This window comes from Chiloscyllium plagiosum, unplaced genomic scaffold, assembly GCF_037043375.1.
Source record: "Chiloscyllium plagiosum isolate Xiang-an unplaced genomic scaffold, Cpla_swu_hap1 HiC_scaffold_25, whole genome shotgun sequence".
Lineage (NCBI taxonomy): Eukaryota > Metazoa > Chordata > Chondrichthyes > Orectolobiformes > Hemiscylliidae > Chiloscyllium > Chiloscyllium plagiosum.
Genome location: NW_028270163.1, coordinates 11,084,396 through 11,100,851, shown reverse-complemented (window position 1 = coordinate 11,100,851; position 16,456 = coordinate 11,084,396).

The following is a 16,456-nucleotide window of genomic DNA, read 5'->3' as shown; positions in this document are numbered from 1 at the left end:
AGCATTGGTCCAAATGTGGACAAAAGAGTTGAATTCCAGAAGTGCGGTGAGACTGACTGCCTTTGACATCAAGGGAACATTTGATCAAGTGAGCCATCAAAGAGTTCTAGCAAAACTGGAGTCAGGTAAAAATTCTCCATTGGTTGGAGTAGTTACTAAACAAAGGAAGATGGCAGTGATTGTTGTGGTCAATCATAGTCCCAGGAGATAGCTTTTTCTTTATTCATTTACAGGATGAGGCCATCACTGGCTAGGCCAGCATTTATTGTCCATCCCTAATTGTCAACCTTATTGTTGTGGGTCTGGAGTCACATGTAGGCTGGAGCAGGTAAGGATGGCAGTTTCTTTCCCTAAAGGACATTAGTGAACCAGATGGGTTTTTCTGACAATAGACAATGATTTCATAGTCATTATTAGACTCTTAAATCCATATTTTTATCAAATTCAAATTCTACCATCTATCATGACAGGGTCTTCAGGACATTACCTACCACTCCCTCCGTGACTCCCTCGTCAGGACCCACACCCCCCATCAACCCAACCTCCACTCCCGGCACCTTTCCCTGCAACCGCAAGAAATACAAAACTTGCGCCCACACCTCCCCCCTTACTTCCCTCCAAGGCCCCAAGGGACACTTCCATATCCGCCACAAATTCACCTGCACCTCCACACACATCATCTATTGCATCCGCTGCACCCGATGTGGCCTCCTCTATATTGGGGAGACAGGCCGCCTACTTGCGGAACGTTTCAAAGAACACCTCTGGGATACCCGGACCAACCAACCCAACCACTCTGTGGCTCAACACTTCAACTCCCCCTCCCACTCCTCCAAGGACATGCAGGTCCTTGGACTCCTCCATCGCCAGACCATAGCAACTCGACGGTTGGAGGAAGAGCGCCTCATCTTCCGCCTAGGAACCCTCCAACCACAAGGGATGAACTCAAATTTCTCCAGTTTCCTCATTTCCCCTCCCCCCACCTTGTCTCAGTCAAATCCCTCGAACTCAGTACCGCCTTCCTAACCTGCAATCTTCTTCCTGACCTCTCCGCCCCCACCCCACTCCGGCCTATCACCCTCACCTTGACCTCCCTCCACCTATTGCATTTCCAACGCCCCTCCCTCAAGTCCCACCTCCCTACCTTTTATCTTAGCCTGCTGGACACACTTTCCTCATTTCTGAAGAAGGGCTTATGCCCGAAACGTCGATTCTCCTGTTCCTTGGATGCTGCCTGACCTGCTGCGCTTTTCCAGCAACACATTTTCAGCTCTCTGGATTAACAGTCCAGTGGTAACACCAGTAGACCACTGCCTTTGCTGAACAGTCCCAGGACACAGCTGCAGGAGTTCCTCAGGTGTTGTCGTAGGCCCAACCATCTTTAGCTTTTCATCAATGACCTTCCCTCCATCCTAAGGTCAGAAATGGGATGTTCACTGGTGATTGTACAATATTTTGTACCATTCAGGTCTCCTCAGATCCTGAAGCAATGCATGTCCAAATGCAACAAAATCTGAATAGTATTCAAGCTTGGGCTGATACGCAGCAAGTAACATTTACACACCCAAGTACCAGGCAATCACTATTTCAACAAAAGAGAATCTTATCATCATCCTCTGACATTCACTGGCATTAACACTGTTAAATCTCCCACTATCAACATTCCATTGACTACAATCTGAACTGAACCAGCCAGATAAATACTGTGGCTATCAGAAGGCCAGAGGCTAGGAATCCTGTAGCAAGTACTTCACCTCCTGAATCCCCAAATCCTGTCTATTATCCACAAGGCAGAAGTCAGGATCATGATGGAATAATGTCTGATTGCCTAGCCGGGTGCAGACCCAGCCACACTCAAGAATCTTAAATTATCCAACGCAAACAGCTGGCTTAATTAGTTCCACAACCACTATCTTCAACGTTCACTCTCTCCTCTACCCACACACAGTCTGAGCAGTGTATACTATCTACAAGATGCACTGCAGCAACTAACCAAGGCTTCTTTGACAGCACCTTCCAAGCCAGTGACCTCTATCATCTACAAGGACAAGGTCAGCAAGTCACAGGTTATCCTGAATTGGAAGTATATTACCGTTCCTTCTCTATCCTTTTGTGAAGATTCCTCTGAGAAGAAATTCTTCCTCACCTCAGTCTTAAATAGTGCTCCTTTATTCTGACATTATGCCTCTGGTCCTGGACTATCCAATGTGGTGAAACATCCTCTCAGCATTTTCCCTGTCAAGCCTCTTAAGCAACTTATATCTTTCAGCGAGATCAGTTCTCATTCTTCGAGATTCCAGTGAGTAGAGTCCCAACCTGTTTAGCCTTTGCTCATTCTCTAATTCAAGATGGCGGCAGAGTAGAATGCCTGTATCAGACTTTGTTTGATTCTTTCTCATTCCTTTCTCTTTTCCTCTCTCTGTGATTTTTTTTTCCTTTGGTGTTTCTTGACAGCCTCAGCACGCACCTGGCGAGGTGCCCACGATGGTGTCTTGGCCCAGGCTCTCGGCTCATGGCAGTGTCTCGGCCCGGTGTGGCAGGGTCTCGGCCCGGTGTGACAGTGTCTCGGCCCGGTGTGGCTGTGTCTCGGCCCGGTGTGACAGTGTCTCCGCCCGGTGTGGCAGTGTCTCAGCCCGGTGTGGCAGTGTCTCGGCCCGGTGTGGCAGTGTCTCAGCCCGGTGTGACAGTGTCTCGGCCCGGTGTGGCAGTGTCTCAGCCCGGTGTGACAGTGTCTCGGCCCGGTGTGACAGTGTCTCAGCCCGGTGTGACAGTGTCTCAGCCCGGTGTGACAGTGTCTCGGCCCGGTGTGACAGTGTCTCAGCCCGGTGTGGCAGTGTCTCAGCCCGGTGTGACAGTGTCTCGGCCCGGTGTGACAGTGTCTCAGCCCGGTGTGGCAGTGTCTCAGCCCGGTGTGGCAGTGTCTCAGCCCGGTGTGACAGTGTCTCAGCCCGGTGTGACAGTGTCTCAGCCCGGTGTGACAGTGTCTCAGCCCGGTGTGACAGTGTCTCGGCCCGGTGTGACAGTGTCTCAGCCCGGTGTGACAGTGTCTCGGCCCGGTGTGACAGTGTCTCAGCCCGGTGTGACAGTGTCTCAGCCCGGTGTGACAGTGTCTCAGCCCGATGTGGCAGTGTCTCAGCCCGGTGTGGCAGTGTCTCGGCCCGGTGTGGCTGTGTCTCAGCCCGGTGTGACAGTGTCTCGGCCCGGTGTGGCAGTGTCTCAGCCCGGTGTGACAGTGTCTCAGCCCGGTGTGGCAGTGTCTCGGCCCGGTGTGGCAGTGTCTCAGCCCGGTGTGACAGTGTCTCAGCCCGGTGTGGCAGTGTCTCAGCCCGGTGTGACAGTGTCTCAGCTCAGTGTGACAGTGTCTCGGCCCGGTGTGACAGTGTCTCAGCCCGGTGTGACAGTGTCTCAGCCCGGTGTGACAGTGTCTCGGCCCGGTGTGACAGTGTCTCAGCCCGGTGTGACAGTGTCTCAGCCCGGTGTGACAGTGTCTCGGCCCGGTGTGGCAGTGTCTCAGCCCGGTGTGACAGTGTCTCAGCCCGGTGTGGCAGTGTCTCAGCCCGGTGTGGCAGTGTCTCGGCCCGGTGTGGCAGTGTCTCAGCCCGGTGTGACAGTGTCTCAGCCCGGTGTGACAGTGTCTCAGCCCGGTGTGACAGTGTCTCAGCCCGGTGTGGCAGTGTCTCAGCCCGGTGTGACAGTGTCTCAGCCCGGTGTGACAGTGTCTCAGCCCGATGTGACAGTGTCTCAGCCCGGTGTGACAGTGTCTCAGCCCAGTGTGACAGTGTCTCAGCCTGGTGTGACAGTGTCTCAGCCCGGTGTGGCAGTGTCTCAGCCCGGTGTGACAGTGTCTCAGCCCGGTGTGACAGTGTCTCAGCCCGGTGTGACAGTGTCTCGGCCCGGTGTGACAGTGTCTCAGCCCGGTGTGGCAGTGTCTCAGCCCGGTGTGACTGTGTCTCGGCCCGGTGTGACAGTGTCTCAGCCCGGTGTGACAGTGTCTCGGCCCGGTGTGACAGTGTCTCGGCCCGGTGTGACAGTGTCTCAGCCCGGTGTGACAGTGTCTCAGCCCCGGTGTGACAGTGTCTCAGCCCGGTGTGGCAGTGTCTCAGCCCGGTGTGACAGTGTCTCGGCCCGGTGTGACAGTGTCTCGGCCCGGTGTGACAGTGTCTCGGCCCGGTGTGACAGTGTCTCAGCCCGGTGTGACAGTGTCTCAGCCCCGGTGTGACAGTGTCTCAGCCCGGTGTGGCAGTGTCTCAGCCCGGTGTGACAGTGTCTCAGCCCGGTGTGACAGTGTCTCAGCCCAGTGTGACAGTGTCTCAGCCTGGTGTGGCAGTGTCTCAGCCCGGTGTGGCAGTGTCTCAGCCCGGTGTGGCAGTGTCTCAGCCCGGTGTGACAGTGTCTCAGCCCGGTGTGACTGTGTCTCAGCCCGGTGTGACAGTGTCTCAGCCCGGTGTGGCAGTGTCTCAGCCCGGTGTGGCAGTGTCTCAGCCCCGTGTGACAGTGTCTCAGCCCGGTGTGACTGTGTCTCGGCCCGGTGTGACAGTGTCTCAGCCCGGTGTGACAGTGTCTCGGCCCGGTGTGACAGTGTCTCAGCCCGGTGTGGCAGTGTCTCAGCCCGGTGTGACTGTGTCTCGGCCCGGTGTGACAGTGTCTCAGCCCGGTGTGACAGTGTCTCGGCCCGGTGTGACAGTGTCTCAGCCCGGTGTGACAGTGTCTCAGCCCGGTGTGACTGTGTCTCAGCCCGGTGTGACAGTGTCTCAGCCCGGTGTGGCAGTGTCTCAGCCCGGTGTGACTGTGTCTCAGCCCGGTGTGGCAGTGTCTCAGCCCGGTGTGACTGTGTCTCAGCCCGGTGTGGCAGTGTCTCAGCCCGGTGTGGCAGTGTCTCAGCCCGGTGTGACAGTGTCTCAGCCCCGGTGTGACAGTGTCTCAGCCCGGTGTGGCAGTGTCTCAGCCTGGTGTGACAGTGTCTCAGCCCCGGTGTGACAGTGTCTCAGCCCGGTGTGACAGTGACTCAGCCCGGTGTGACAGTGTCTCGGCCCGGTGTGAGTGTCTCAGCCCGGTGTGACAGTGTCTCAGCCCGGTGTGACTGTGTCTCGGCCCGGTGTGACAGTGTCTCAGCCCGGTGTGGCAGTGTCTCAGCCCGGTGTGACAGTGTCTCAGCCCGGTGTGGCAGTGTCTCAGCCCGGTGTGACAGTGTCTCAGCCCGGTGTGGCAGTGTCTCAGCCCGGTGTGGCAGTGTCTCAGCCCGGTGTGACTGTGTCTCGGCCCGGTGTGACAGTGTCTCAGCCCGGTGTGACAGTGTCTCGGCCCGGTGTGACAGTGTCTCAGCCCGGTGTGGCAGTGTCTCAGCCCGGTGTGACTGTGTCTCGGCCCGGTGTGACAGTGTCTCAGCCCGGTGTGACAGTGTCTCGGCCCGGTGTGACAGTGTCTCAGCCCGGTGTGACAGTGTCTCAGCCCGGTGTGACTGTGTCTCAGCCCGGTGTGGCAGTGTCTCAGCCCGGTGTGGCAGTGTCTCAGCCCGGTGTGACAGTGTCTCAGCCCGGTGTGGCAGTGTCTCAGCCCGGTGTGACAGTGTCTCGGCCCGGTGTGGCAGTGTCTCAGCCCGGTGTGACAGTGTCTCAGCCCGGTGTGGCAGTGTCTCAGCCCGGTGTGACAGTGTCTCAGCCCCGGTGTGACAGTGTCTCAGCCCGGTGTGGCAGTGTCTCAGCCTGGTGTGACAGTGTCTCAGCCCCGGTGTGACAGTGTCTCAGCCCGGTGTGACAGTGTCTCGGCCCGGTGTGAGTGTCTCAGCCCGGTGTGACAGTGTCTCAGCCCCGGTGTGACAGTGTCTCAGCCCGGTGTGGCAGTGTCTCAGCCCGGTGTGACAGTGTCTCAGCCCCGGTGTGACAGTGTCTCAGCCCGGTGTGACAGTGTCTCAGCCCGGTGTGGCAGTGTCTCAGCCCGGTGTGGCAGTGTCTCAGCCCGGTGTGGCAGTGTCTCAGCCCGGTGTGACAGTGTCTCGGCCCGGTGTGACAGTGACTCAGCCCGGTGTGACAGTGTCTCGGCCCGGTGTGGCAGTGTCTCAGCCTGGTGTGACAGTGTCTCAGCCCGGTGTGGCAGTGTCTCAGCCCGGTGTGGCAGTGTCTCAGCCCGGTGTGGCAGTGTCTCAGCCCGGTGTGGCAGTGTCTCAGCCCGGTGTGGCAGTGTCTCAGCCTGGTGTGACAGTGTCTCAGCCCCGGTGTGACAGTGACTCAGCCCGGTGTGACAGTGTCTCGGCCCGGTGTGAGTGTCTCAGCCCGGTGTGACAGTGTCTCAGCCCCGGTGTGACAGTGTCTCAGCCCGGTGTGGCAGTGTCTCAGCCCGGTGTGACAGTGTCTCAGCCCCGGTGTGACAGTGTCTCAGCCCGGTGTGACAGTGTCTCAGCCCGGTGTGGCAGTGTCTCAGCCCGGTGTGGCAGTGTCTCAGCCCGGTGTGACAGTGTCTCAGCCCGGTGTGGCAGTGTCTCAGCCCGGTGTGACAGTGTCTCAGCCCGGTGTGGCAGTGTCTCAGCCCGGTGTGGCAGTGTCTCAGCCCGGTGTGACAGTGTCTCAGCCCCGGTGTGACAGTGTCTCAGCCCGGTGTGGCAGTGTCTCAGCCCGGTGTGACAGTGTCTCAGCCCCGGTGTGACAGTGTCTCGGCCCGGTGTGGCAGTGTCTCAGCCCGGTGTGACAGTGTCTCAGCCCGGTGTGGCAGTGTCTCAGCCCGGTGTGGCAGTGTCTCAGCCCGGTGTGACAGTGTCTCGGCCCGGTGTGACAGTGTCTCGGCCCGGTGTGGCAGTGTCTCAGCCCGGTGTGACAGTGTCTCAGCCCGGTGTGGCAGTGTCTCAGCCCGGTGTGACAGTGTCTCGGCCCGGTGTGGCAGTGTCTCGGCCCGGTGTGGCAGTGTCTCGGCCCGGTGTGGCAGTGTCTCGGCCCGGTGTGGCAGTGTCTCAGCCCGGTGTGGCAGTGTCTCAGCCCGGTGTGACAGTGTCTCAGCCCCGGTGTGACAGTGTCTCAGCCCGGTGTGGCAGTGTCTCAGCCCGGTGTGACAGTGTCTCAGCCCCGGTGTGACAGTGTCTCGGCCCGGTGTGACAGTGTCTCGGCCCGGTGTGACAGTGTCTCGGCCCGGTGTGACAGTGTCTCAGCTCAGTGTGACAGTGTCTCGGCCCGGTGTGGCAGTGTCTCAGCCCGGTGTGACAGTGTCTCAGCCCGGTGTGGCAGTGTCTCAGCCCGGTGTGGCAGTGTCTCAGCCCGGTGTGGCTGTGTCTCAGCCCGGTGTGGCAGTGTCTCAGCCCGGTGTGACAGTGTCTCAGCCCGGTGTGGCTGTGTCTCAGCCCGGTGTGGCAGTGTCTCAGCCCGGTGTGGCTGTGTCTCAGCCCGGTGTGGCAGTGTCTCAGCCCGGTGTGACAGTGTCTCAGCCCGGTGTGACTGTGTCTCAGCCCGGTGTGACAGTGTCTCGGCCCGGTGTGGCAGTGTCTCGGCCCGGTGTGACAGTGTCTCAGCCCGGTGTGACAGTGTCTCAGCCCGGTGTGACAGTGTCTCAGCCCGGTGTGACTGTGTCTCAGCCCGGTGTGACTGTGTCTCAGCCCGGTGTGACAGTGTCTCAGCCCCGTGTGACAGTGTCTCGGCCCGGTGTGACAGTGTCTCAGCCCGGTGTGACAGTGTCTCAGCCCGGTGTGGCTGTGTCTCAGCCCGGTGTGGCAGTGTCTCAGCCCGGTGTGACAGTGTCTCAGCCCGGTGTGACAGTGTCTCAGCCCGGTGTGGCAGTGTCTCAGCCCGGTGTGACAGTGTCTCAGCGCGGTGTGACAGTGTCTCAGCCCGGTGTGGCTGTGTCTCAGCCCGGTGTGACAGTGTCTCAGCCCGGTGTGGCTGTGTCTCAGCCCGGTGTGGCAGTGTCTCAGCCCGGTGTGGCAGTGTCTCAGCCCGGTGTGACAGTGTCTCGGCCCGGTGTGGCAGTGTCTCGGCCCGGTGTGGCAGTGTCTCAGCCCGGTGTGACAGTGTCTCAGCCCGGTGTGACAGTGTCTCGGCCCGGTGTGACAGTGTCTCAGCCCGGTGTGACAGTGTCTCGGCGCGGTGTGGCAGTGTCTCGGCCCGGTGTGACAGTGTCTCAGCCCGGTGTGACAGTGTCTCGGCCCGGTGTGACAGTGTCTCGGCCCGGTGTGACAGTGTCTCAGCCCGGTGTGACAGTGTCTCAGCCCGGTGTGACAGTGTCTCAGCCCGGTGTGGCTGTGTCTCAGCCCGGTGTGGCTGTGTCTCAGCCCGGTGTGACAGTGTCTCGGCCCGGTGTGGCTGTGTCTCAGCCCGGTGTGGCAGTGTCTCGGCCCGGTGTGGCAGTGTCTCGGCCCGGTGTGACAGTGTCTCAGCCCGGTGTGACAGTGTCTCGGCCCGGTGTGGCAGTGTCTCGGCCCGGTGTGACAGTGTCTCGGCCCGGTGCGACAGTGTCTCGGCCCGGTGTGACAGTGTCTCGGCCCGGTGTGACAGTGTCTCGGCCCGGTGTGGCTGTGTCTCGGCCCGGTGTGACAGTGTCTCGGCCCGGTGTGGCAGTGTCTCGGCCCGGTGTGGCAGTGTCTCGGCCCGGTGTGGCAGTGTCTCAGCCCGGTGTGGCTGCGTCTCAGCCCGGTGTGACAGTGTCTCAGCCCGGTGTGGCAGTGTCTCAGCCCGGTGTGGCAGTGTCTCGGCCCGGTGTGGCAGTGTCTCGGCCCGGTGTGGCAGTGTCTCAGCCCGGTGTGGCAGTGTCTCGGCCCGGTGTGGCAGTGTCTCGGCCCGGTGTGACAGTGTCTCGGCCCGGTGTGGCAGTGTCTCGGCCCGGTGTGGCTGTGTCTCAGCCCGGTGTGGCAGTGTCTCGGCCCGGTGTGGCTGCGTCTCAGCCCGGTGTGACAGTGTCTCAGCCCGGTGTGGCAGTGTCTCGGCCCGGTGTGGCAGTGTCTCGGCACAGTGTGGCAGTGTCTCGGCCCGGTGTGGCTGCGTCTCAGCCCGGTGTGACAGTGTCTCGGCCCGGTGTGGCAGTGTCTCGGCCCGGTGTGACAGTGTCTCGGCCCGGTGTGGCAGTGTCTCAGCCCGGTGTGGCAGTGTCTCGGCCCGGTGTGGCAGTGTCTCGGCCCGGTGTGACAGTGTCTCAGCCCGGTGTGACAGTGTCTCAGCCCCGTGTGACAGTGTCTCAGCCCGGTGTGACAGTGTCTCGGCCCGGTGTGACAGTGTCTCGGCCCGGTGTGACAGTGTCTCAGCCCGGTGTGGCAGTGTCTCAGCCCGGTGTGGCAGTGTCTCGGCCCGGTGTGACAGTGTCTCAGCCCGGTGTGACAGTGTCTCGGCCCGGTGTGGCAGTGTCTCAGCCCGGTGTGACAGTGTCTCAGCCCGGTGTGACAGTGTCTCGGCCCGGTGTGGCAGTGTCTCGGCCCGGTGTGGCAGTGTCTCGGCCCGGTGTGGCAGTGTCTCGGCCCGGTGTGGCTGTGTCTCAGCCCGGTGTGGCAGTGTCTCGGCCCGGTGTGACAGTGTCTCGGCCCGGTGTGGCAGTGTCTCGGCCCGGTGTGGCTGTGTCTCGGCCCGGTGTGGCAGTGTCTCGGCCCGGTGTGGCTGTGTCTCGGCCCGGTGTGGCAGTGTCTCAGCCCGGTGTGACAGTGTCTCGGCCCGGTGTGACAGTGTCTCGGCCCGGTGTGACAGTGTCTCAGCCCGGTGTGGCAGTGTCTCAGCCCGGTGTGGCAGTGTCTCAGCCCGGTGTGACAGTGTATCGGCCCGGTGTGGCAGTGTCCCGGCCCGGTGTGACAGTGTCTCAGCCCGGTGTGACAGTGTCTCAGCCCGGTGTGGCAGTGTCTCAGCCCGGTGTGACAGTGTCTCAGCCCGGTGTGACAGTGTCTCAGCCCGGTGTGACAGTGTCTCAGCCCGGTGTGACAGTGTCTCGGCCCGGTGTGGCAGTGTCTCAGCTCGGTGTGACAGTGTCTCGGCCCGGTGTGGCAGTGTCTCGGCCCGGTGTGACAGTGTCTCGGCCCGGTGTGACAGTGTCTCAGCCCGGTGTGGCAGTGTCTCAGCCCGGTGTGACAGTGTCTCAGCCCGGTGTGGCAGTGTCTCAGCCCGGTGTGGCAGTGTCTCAGCCCGGTGTGGCAGTGTCTCGACCCGGTGTGGCAGCGTCTCGGCCCGGTGTGACAGTGTCTCAGCCCGGTGTGACAGTGTCTCGTCCCGGTGTGACAGTGTCTCGGCCCGGTGTGGCAGTGTCTCGGCCCGGTGTGGCAGCGTCTCGGCCCGGTGTGACAGTGTCTCAGCCCGGTGTGACAGTGTCTCGTCCCGGTGTGACAGTGTCCCAGCCCGGTGTGGCAGTGTCTCGGCCCGGTGTGACAGTGTCTCGGCCCGGTGTGGCAGTGTCTCGGCCCGGTGTGACAGTGTCTCAGCCCCGGTGTGACAGTGTCTCGGCCCGGTGTGACAGTGTCTCAGCCCGGTGTGACAGTGTCTCAGCCCCGGTGTGACAGTGTCTCAGCCCGGTGTGACAGTGTCTCGGCCCGGTGTGACAGTGTCTCAGCCCGGTGTGACAGTGTCTCAGCCCGGTGTGACAGTGTCTCAGCCCGGTGTGACAGTGTCTCGGCCCGGTGTGGCAGTGTCTCAGCCCCGTGCGACAGTGTCTCGGCCCGGTGTGACAGTGTCTCGGCCCGGTGTGACAGTGTCTCGGCCCGGTGTGGCTGTGTCTCGGCCCGGTGTGACAGTGTCTCGGCCCGGTGTGGCAGTGTCTCGGCCCGGTGTGGCAGTGTCTCGGCCCGGTGTGGCAGTGTCTCAGCCCGGTGTGGCTGCGTCTCAGCCCGGTGTGACAGTGTCTCAGCCCGGTGTGGCAGTGTCTCAGCCCGGTGTGGCAGTGTCTCGGCCCGGTGTGGCAGTGTCTCGGCCCGGTGTGGCAGTGTCTCAGCCCGGTGTGGCTGCGTCTCAGCCCGGTGTGACAGTGTCTCAGCCCGGTGTGGCAGTGTCTCAGCCCGGTGTGGCAGTGTCTCGGCCCGGTGTGGCAGTGTCTCGGCCCGGTGTGACAGTGTCTCGGCCCGGTGTGGCAGTGTCTCGGCCCGGTGTGGCTGTGTCTCAGCCCGGTGTGGCAGTGTCTCGGCCCGGTGTGGCTGCGTCTCAGCCCGGTGTGACAGTGTCTCAGCCCGGTGTGGCAGTGTCTCGGCCCGGTGTGGCAGTGTCTCGGCACAGTGTGGCAGTGTCTCGGCCCGGTGTGGCTGCGTCTCAGCCCGGTGTGACAGTGTCTCGGCCCGGTGTGGCAGTGTCTCGGCCCGGTGTGGCAGTGTCTCGGCCCGGTGTGGCAGTGTCTCAGCCCGGTGTGACAGTGTCTCGGCCCGGTGTGACAGTGTCTCGGCCCGGTGTGGCAGTGTCTCAGCCCGGTGTGGCAGTGTCTCGGCCCGGTGTGGCAGTGTCTCGGCCCGGTGTGACAGTGTCTCAGCCCGGTGTGACAGTGTCTCAGCCCCGTGTGACAGTGTCTCAGCCCGGTGTGACAGTGTCTCGGCCCGGTGTGACAGTGTCTCGGCCCGGTGTGACAGTGTCTCAGCCCGGTGTGGCAGTGTCTCAGCCCGGTGTGGCAGTGTCTCGGCCCGGTGTGACAGTGTCTCAGCCCGGTGTGACAGTGTCTCGGCCCGGTGTGGCAGTGTCTCAGCCCGGTGTGACAGTGTCTCAGCCCGGTGTGACAGTGTCTCGGCCCGGTGTGGCAGTGTCTCGGCCCGGTGTGGCAGTGTCTCGGCCCGGTGTGGCAGTGTCTCGGCCCGGTGTGGCTGTGTCTCAGCCCGGTGTGGCAGTGTCTCGGCCCGGTGTGGCTGCGTCTCAGCCCGGTGTGACAGTGTCTCAGCCCGGTGTGGCAGTGTCTCGGCCCGGTGTGGCAGTGTCTCGGCCCGGTGTGGCTGTGTCTCGGCCCGGTGTGGCAGTGTCTCGGCCCGGTGTGACAGTGTCTCAGCCCGGTGTGACAGTGTCTCGGCCCGGTGTGACAGTGTCTCGGCCCGGTGTGACAGTGTCTCAGCCCGGTGTGGCAGTGTCTCAGCCCGGTGTGGCAGTGTCTCAGCCCGGTGTGACAGTGTATCGGCCCGGTGTGGCAGTGTCCCGGCCCGGTGTGACAGTGTCTCAGCCCGGTGTGACAGTGTCTCAGCCCGGTGTGGCAGTGTCTCAGCCCGGTGTGACAGTGTCTCAGCCCGGTGTGACAGTGTCTCGGCCCGGTGTGACAGTGTCTCGGCCCGGTGTGACAGTGTCTCGGCCCGGTGTGGCAGTGTCTCAGCTCGGTGTGACAGTGTCTCGGCCCGGTGTGGCAGTGTCTCGGCCCGGTGTGACAGTGTCTCGGCCCGGTGTGACAGTGTCTCAGCCCGGTGTGGCAGTGTCTCAGCCCGGTGTGACAGTGTCTCAGCCCGGTGTGGCAGTGTCTCAGCCCGGTGTGGCAGTGTCTCGGCCCGGTGTGGCAGCGTCTCGGCCCGGTGTGACAGTGTCTCAGCCCGGTGTGACAGTGTCTCGTCCCGGTGTGACAGTGTCTCGGCCCGGTGTGGCAGTGTCTCGGCCCGGTGTGGCAGCGTCTCGGCCCGGTGTGACAGTGTCTCAGCCCGGTGTGACAGTGTCTCGTCCCGGTGTGACAGTGTCCCAGCCCGGTGTGGCAGTGTCTCGGCCCGGTGTGACAGTGTCTCGGCCCGGTGTGGCAGTGTCTCGGCCCGGTGTGACAGTGTCTCAGCCCCGGTGTGACAGTGTCTCGGCCCGGTGTGACAGTGTCTCAGCCCGGTGTGACAGTGTCTCAGCCCCGGTGTGACAGTGTCTCAGCCCGGTGTGACAGTGTCTCAGCCCGGTGTGACAGTGTCTCGGCCCGGTGTGACAGTGTCTCAGCCCCGGTGTGACAGTGTCTCGGCCCGGTGTGGCAGTGTCTCGGCCCGGTGTGACAGTGTCTCAGCCCGGTGTGACAGTGTCTCAGCCCCGGTGTGACAGTGTCTCGGCCCGGTGTGGCAGTGTCTCAGCCCGGTGTGACAGTGTCTCAGCCCGGTGTGACAGTGTCCCAGCCCGGTGTGACAGTGTCTCGGCCCGGTGTGACAGTGTCTCAGCCCGGTGTGACAGTGTCTCAGCCCCGGTGTGACAGTGTCTCCGCCCCGGTGTGACAGTGTCCCAGCCCGGTGTGACAGTGTCTCGGCCCGGTGTGACAGTGTCTCAGCCCCGGTGTGACAGTGTCTCAGCCCCGGTGTGACAGTGTCTCAGCCCCGGTGTGACAGTGTCTCAGCCCGGTGTGACAGTGTCTCAGCCCCGGTGTGACAGTGTCTCAGCCCCGGTGTGACAGTGTCTCAGCCCGGTGTGACAGTGTCTCAGCCCCGGTGTGACAGTGTCTCAGCCCCGGTGTGACAGTGTCTCAGCCCGGTGTGACAGTGTCTCAGCCCGGTGTGACAGTGTCTCAGCCCCGGTGTGACAGTGTCTCAGCCCGGTGTGACAGTGTCTCAGCCCCGGTGTGACAGTGTCTCAGCCCGGTGTGACAGTGTCTCAGCCCCGGTGTGACAGTGTCTCAGCCCCGGTGTGACAGTGTCTCAGCCCGGTGTGACAGTGTCTCCGCCCCGGTGTGGCAGTGTCTCAGCCCGGTGTGACAGTGTCTCAGCCCCGGTGTGACAGTGTCTCAGCCCGGTGTGACAGTGTCTCAGCCCGGTGTGACAGTGTCTCAGCCCCGGTGTGACAGTGTCTCAGCCCCGGTGTGACAGTGTCTCAGCCCGGTGTGACAGTGTCTCCGCCCCGGTGTGACAGTGTCCCAGCCCGGTGTGACAGTGTCTCGGCCCGGTGTGACAGTGTCTCAGCCCGGTGTGACAGTGTCTCAGCCCCGGTGTGACAGTGTCTCCGCCCCGGTGTGACAGTGTCTCAGCCCGGTGTGACAGTGTCTCAGCCCCGGTGTGACAGTGTCTCAGCCCCGGTGTGACAGTGTACAGTGTCTCAGCCCCGGTGTGACAGTGTCTCAGCCCCGGTTGTGACAGTGTCTCAGCCCGGTGTGACAGTGTCTCAGCCCCGGTGTGACAGTGTCTCAGCCCCGGTGTGACAGTGTCTCAGCCCGGTGTGACAGTGTCTCAGCCCCGGTGTGACAGTGTCTCAGCCCCGGTGTGACAGTGTCTCAGCCCGGTGTGACAGTGTCTCAGCCCGGTGTGACAGTGTCTCAGCCCCGGTGTGACAGTGTCTCAGCCCGGTGTGACAGTGTCTCAGCCCCGGTGTGACAGTGTCTCAGCCCGGTGTGACAGTGTCTCAGCCCCGGTGTGACAGTGTCTCAGCCCCGGTGTGACAGTGTCTCAGCCCGGTGTGACAGTGTCTCCGCCCGGTGTGACAGTGTCCCAGCCCGGTGTGGCAGTGTCTCAGCCCGGTGTGACAGTGTCTCAGCCCCGGTGTGTGACAGTGTCTCAGCCCGGTGTGACAGTGTCTCAGCCCGGTGTGACAGTGTCTCAGCCCGGTGTGACAGTGTCCCAGCCCGGTGTGGCAGTGTCCCAGCCCGGTGTGACAGTGTCTCAGCCCGGTGTGACAGTGTCTCAGCCCGGTGTGACAGTGTCTCAGCCCGGTGTGACAGTGTCTCAGCTCAGGTGTGACAGTGTCTCAGCCCGATGTGACAGTGTCCCAGCCCCGGTGTGACAGTGTCTCAGCCCGGTGTGACAGTGTCTCAGCCCGGTGTGACAGTGTCTCAGCCCGGTGTGGCAGTGTCCCAGCCCGGTGTGACAGTGTCTCAGCCCGGTGTGACAGTGTCTCAGCCCGGTGTGACAGTGTCTCAGCCCGGTGTGACAGTGTCTCAGCCCGGTGGTGCAGTGTCTCAGCCCGGTGTGACAGTGTCTCGCCCGGTGTGACAGTGTCTCAGCCCGGTGTGACAGTGTCTCAGCCCGGTGTGACAGTGTCTCAGCCCGGTGTGACAGTGTCTCAGCCCGGTGTGACAGTGTCTCGGCCCGGTGTGACAGTGTCTCAGCCCGGTGTGACAGTGTCTCAGCCTGGTGTGACAGTGTCTCAGCCCGGTGTGGCAGTGTCTCAGCCCGGTGTGACAGTGTCTCAAGCCCGGTGTGACAGTGTCTCAGCCCGGTGTGACAGTGTCTCAGCCCGGTGTGACAGTGTCCAGCCCGGTGTGACAGTGTCTCAGCCCGGTGTGACAGTGTCTCAGCCCCGGTGTGACAGTGTCCTCAGCCCGGTGTGACAGTGTCTCAGCCCGGTGTGACAGTGTCTCAGCCCGGTGTGACAGTGTCTCAGCCCGGTGTGACAGTGTCTCAGCCCGGTGTGACAGTGTCTCAGCCCGGTGTGACAGTGTCTCAGCCCGGTGTGACAGTGTCTCAGCCCCGGTGTGACAGTGTCTCAGCCCGGTGTGACAGTGTCTCAGCCCGGTGTGACAGTGTCTCAGCCCGGTGTGACAGTGTCTCAGCCCGGTGTGACAGTGTCTCAGCCCGGTGTGACAGTGTCTCAGCCCGGTGTGACAGTGTCTCAGCCCGGTGTGACAGTGTCTCAGCCCGGTGTGACAGTGTCTCAGCCCGGTGTGACAGTGTCTCAGCCCCGGTGTGACAGTGTCTCAGCCCGGTGTGACAGTGTCTCAGCCCGGTGTGACAGTGTCTCAGCCCGGTGTGACAGTGTCTCAGCCCGGTGTGACAGTGTCTCAGCCCGGTGTGACAGTGTCTCAGCCCGTGTGACAGTGTCTCAGCCCGGTGTGACAGTGTCTCAGCCCGGTGTGACAGTGTCTCAGCCGGTGTGACAGTGTCTCAGCCCGGTGTGACAGTGTCTCAGCCCGGTGTGACAGTGTCTCAGCCCCGGTGTGCAGTGTCTCAGCCGGTGTGACAGTGTCTCAGCCCGGTTGACAGTGTCCAGTGTCTCAGCCGGTGTGACAGTGTCTCAGCCCGGTGTGGCAGTGTCTCAGCCCGGTGTGACAGTGTCTCAGCCCGGTGTGACAGTGTCTCAGCCCGGTGTGACAGTGTCTCAGCCCGGTGTGACAGTGTCTCAGCCCGGTGTGACAGTGTCTCAGCCCGGTGTGGCAGTGTCTCAGCCCGGTGTGACAGTGTCTCAGCCCGGTGTGCAGTGTCTCAGCCCGTGTGGCAGTGTCTAGCCCGGTGTGACAGTGTCTCAGCCCGGTGTGGACAGTGTCTCAGCCCGGTGTGGCAGTGTCTCAGCCCGGTGTGACAGTGTCTCAGCCCGGTGTGACAGTGTCTCAGCCCGGTGTGACAGTGTCTCAGCCCGGTGTGACAGTGTCTCGCCCGGTGTGACAGTGTCTCAGCCCGGTGTGACAGTGTCTCAGCCCGGTGTGGCAGTGTCTCAGCCCGGTGTGACAGTGTCTCAGCCCGGTGTGGCAGTGTCTCAGCCCGGTGTGACAGTGTCTCAGCCCGTGTGACAGTGTCTCAGCCCGGTGTGACAGTGTCTCAGCCCGGTGTGACAGTGTCTCAGCCCGGTGTGACAGTGTCTCAGCCCGGTGTGGCAGTGTCTCAGCCCGGTGTGACAGTGTCTCGGCCCGGAAGTGTCTCAGCCGGTGTGACAGTGTCTCAGCCCGGTGTGACAGT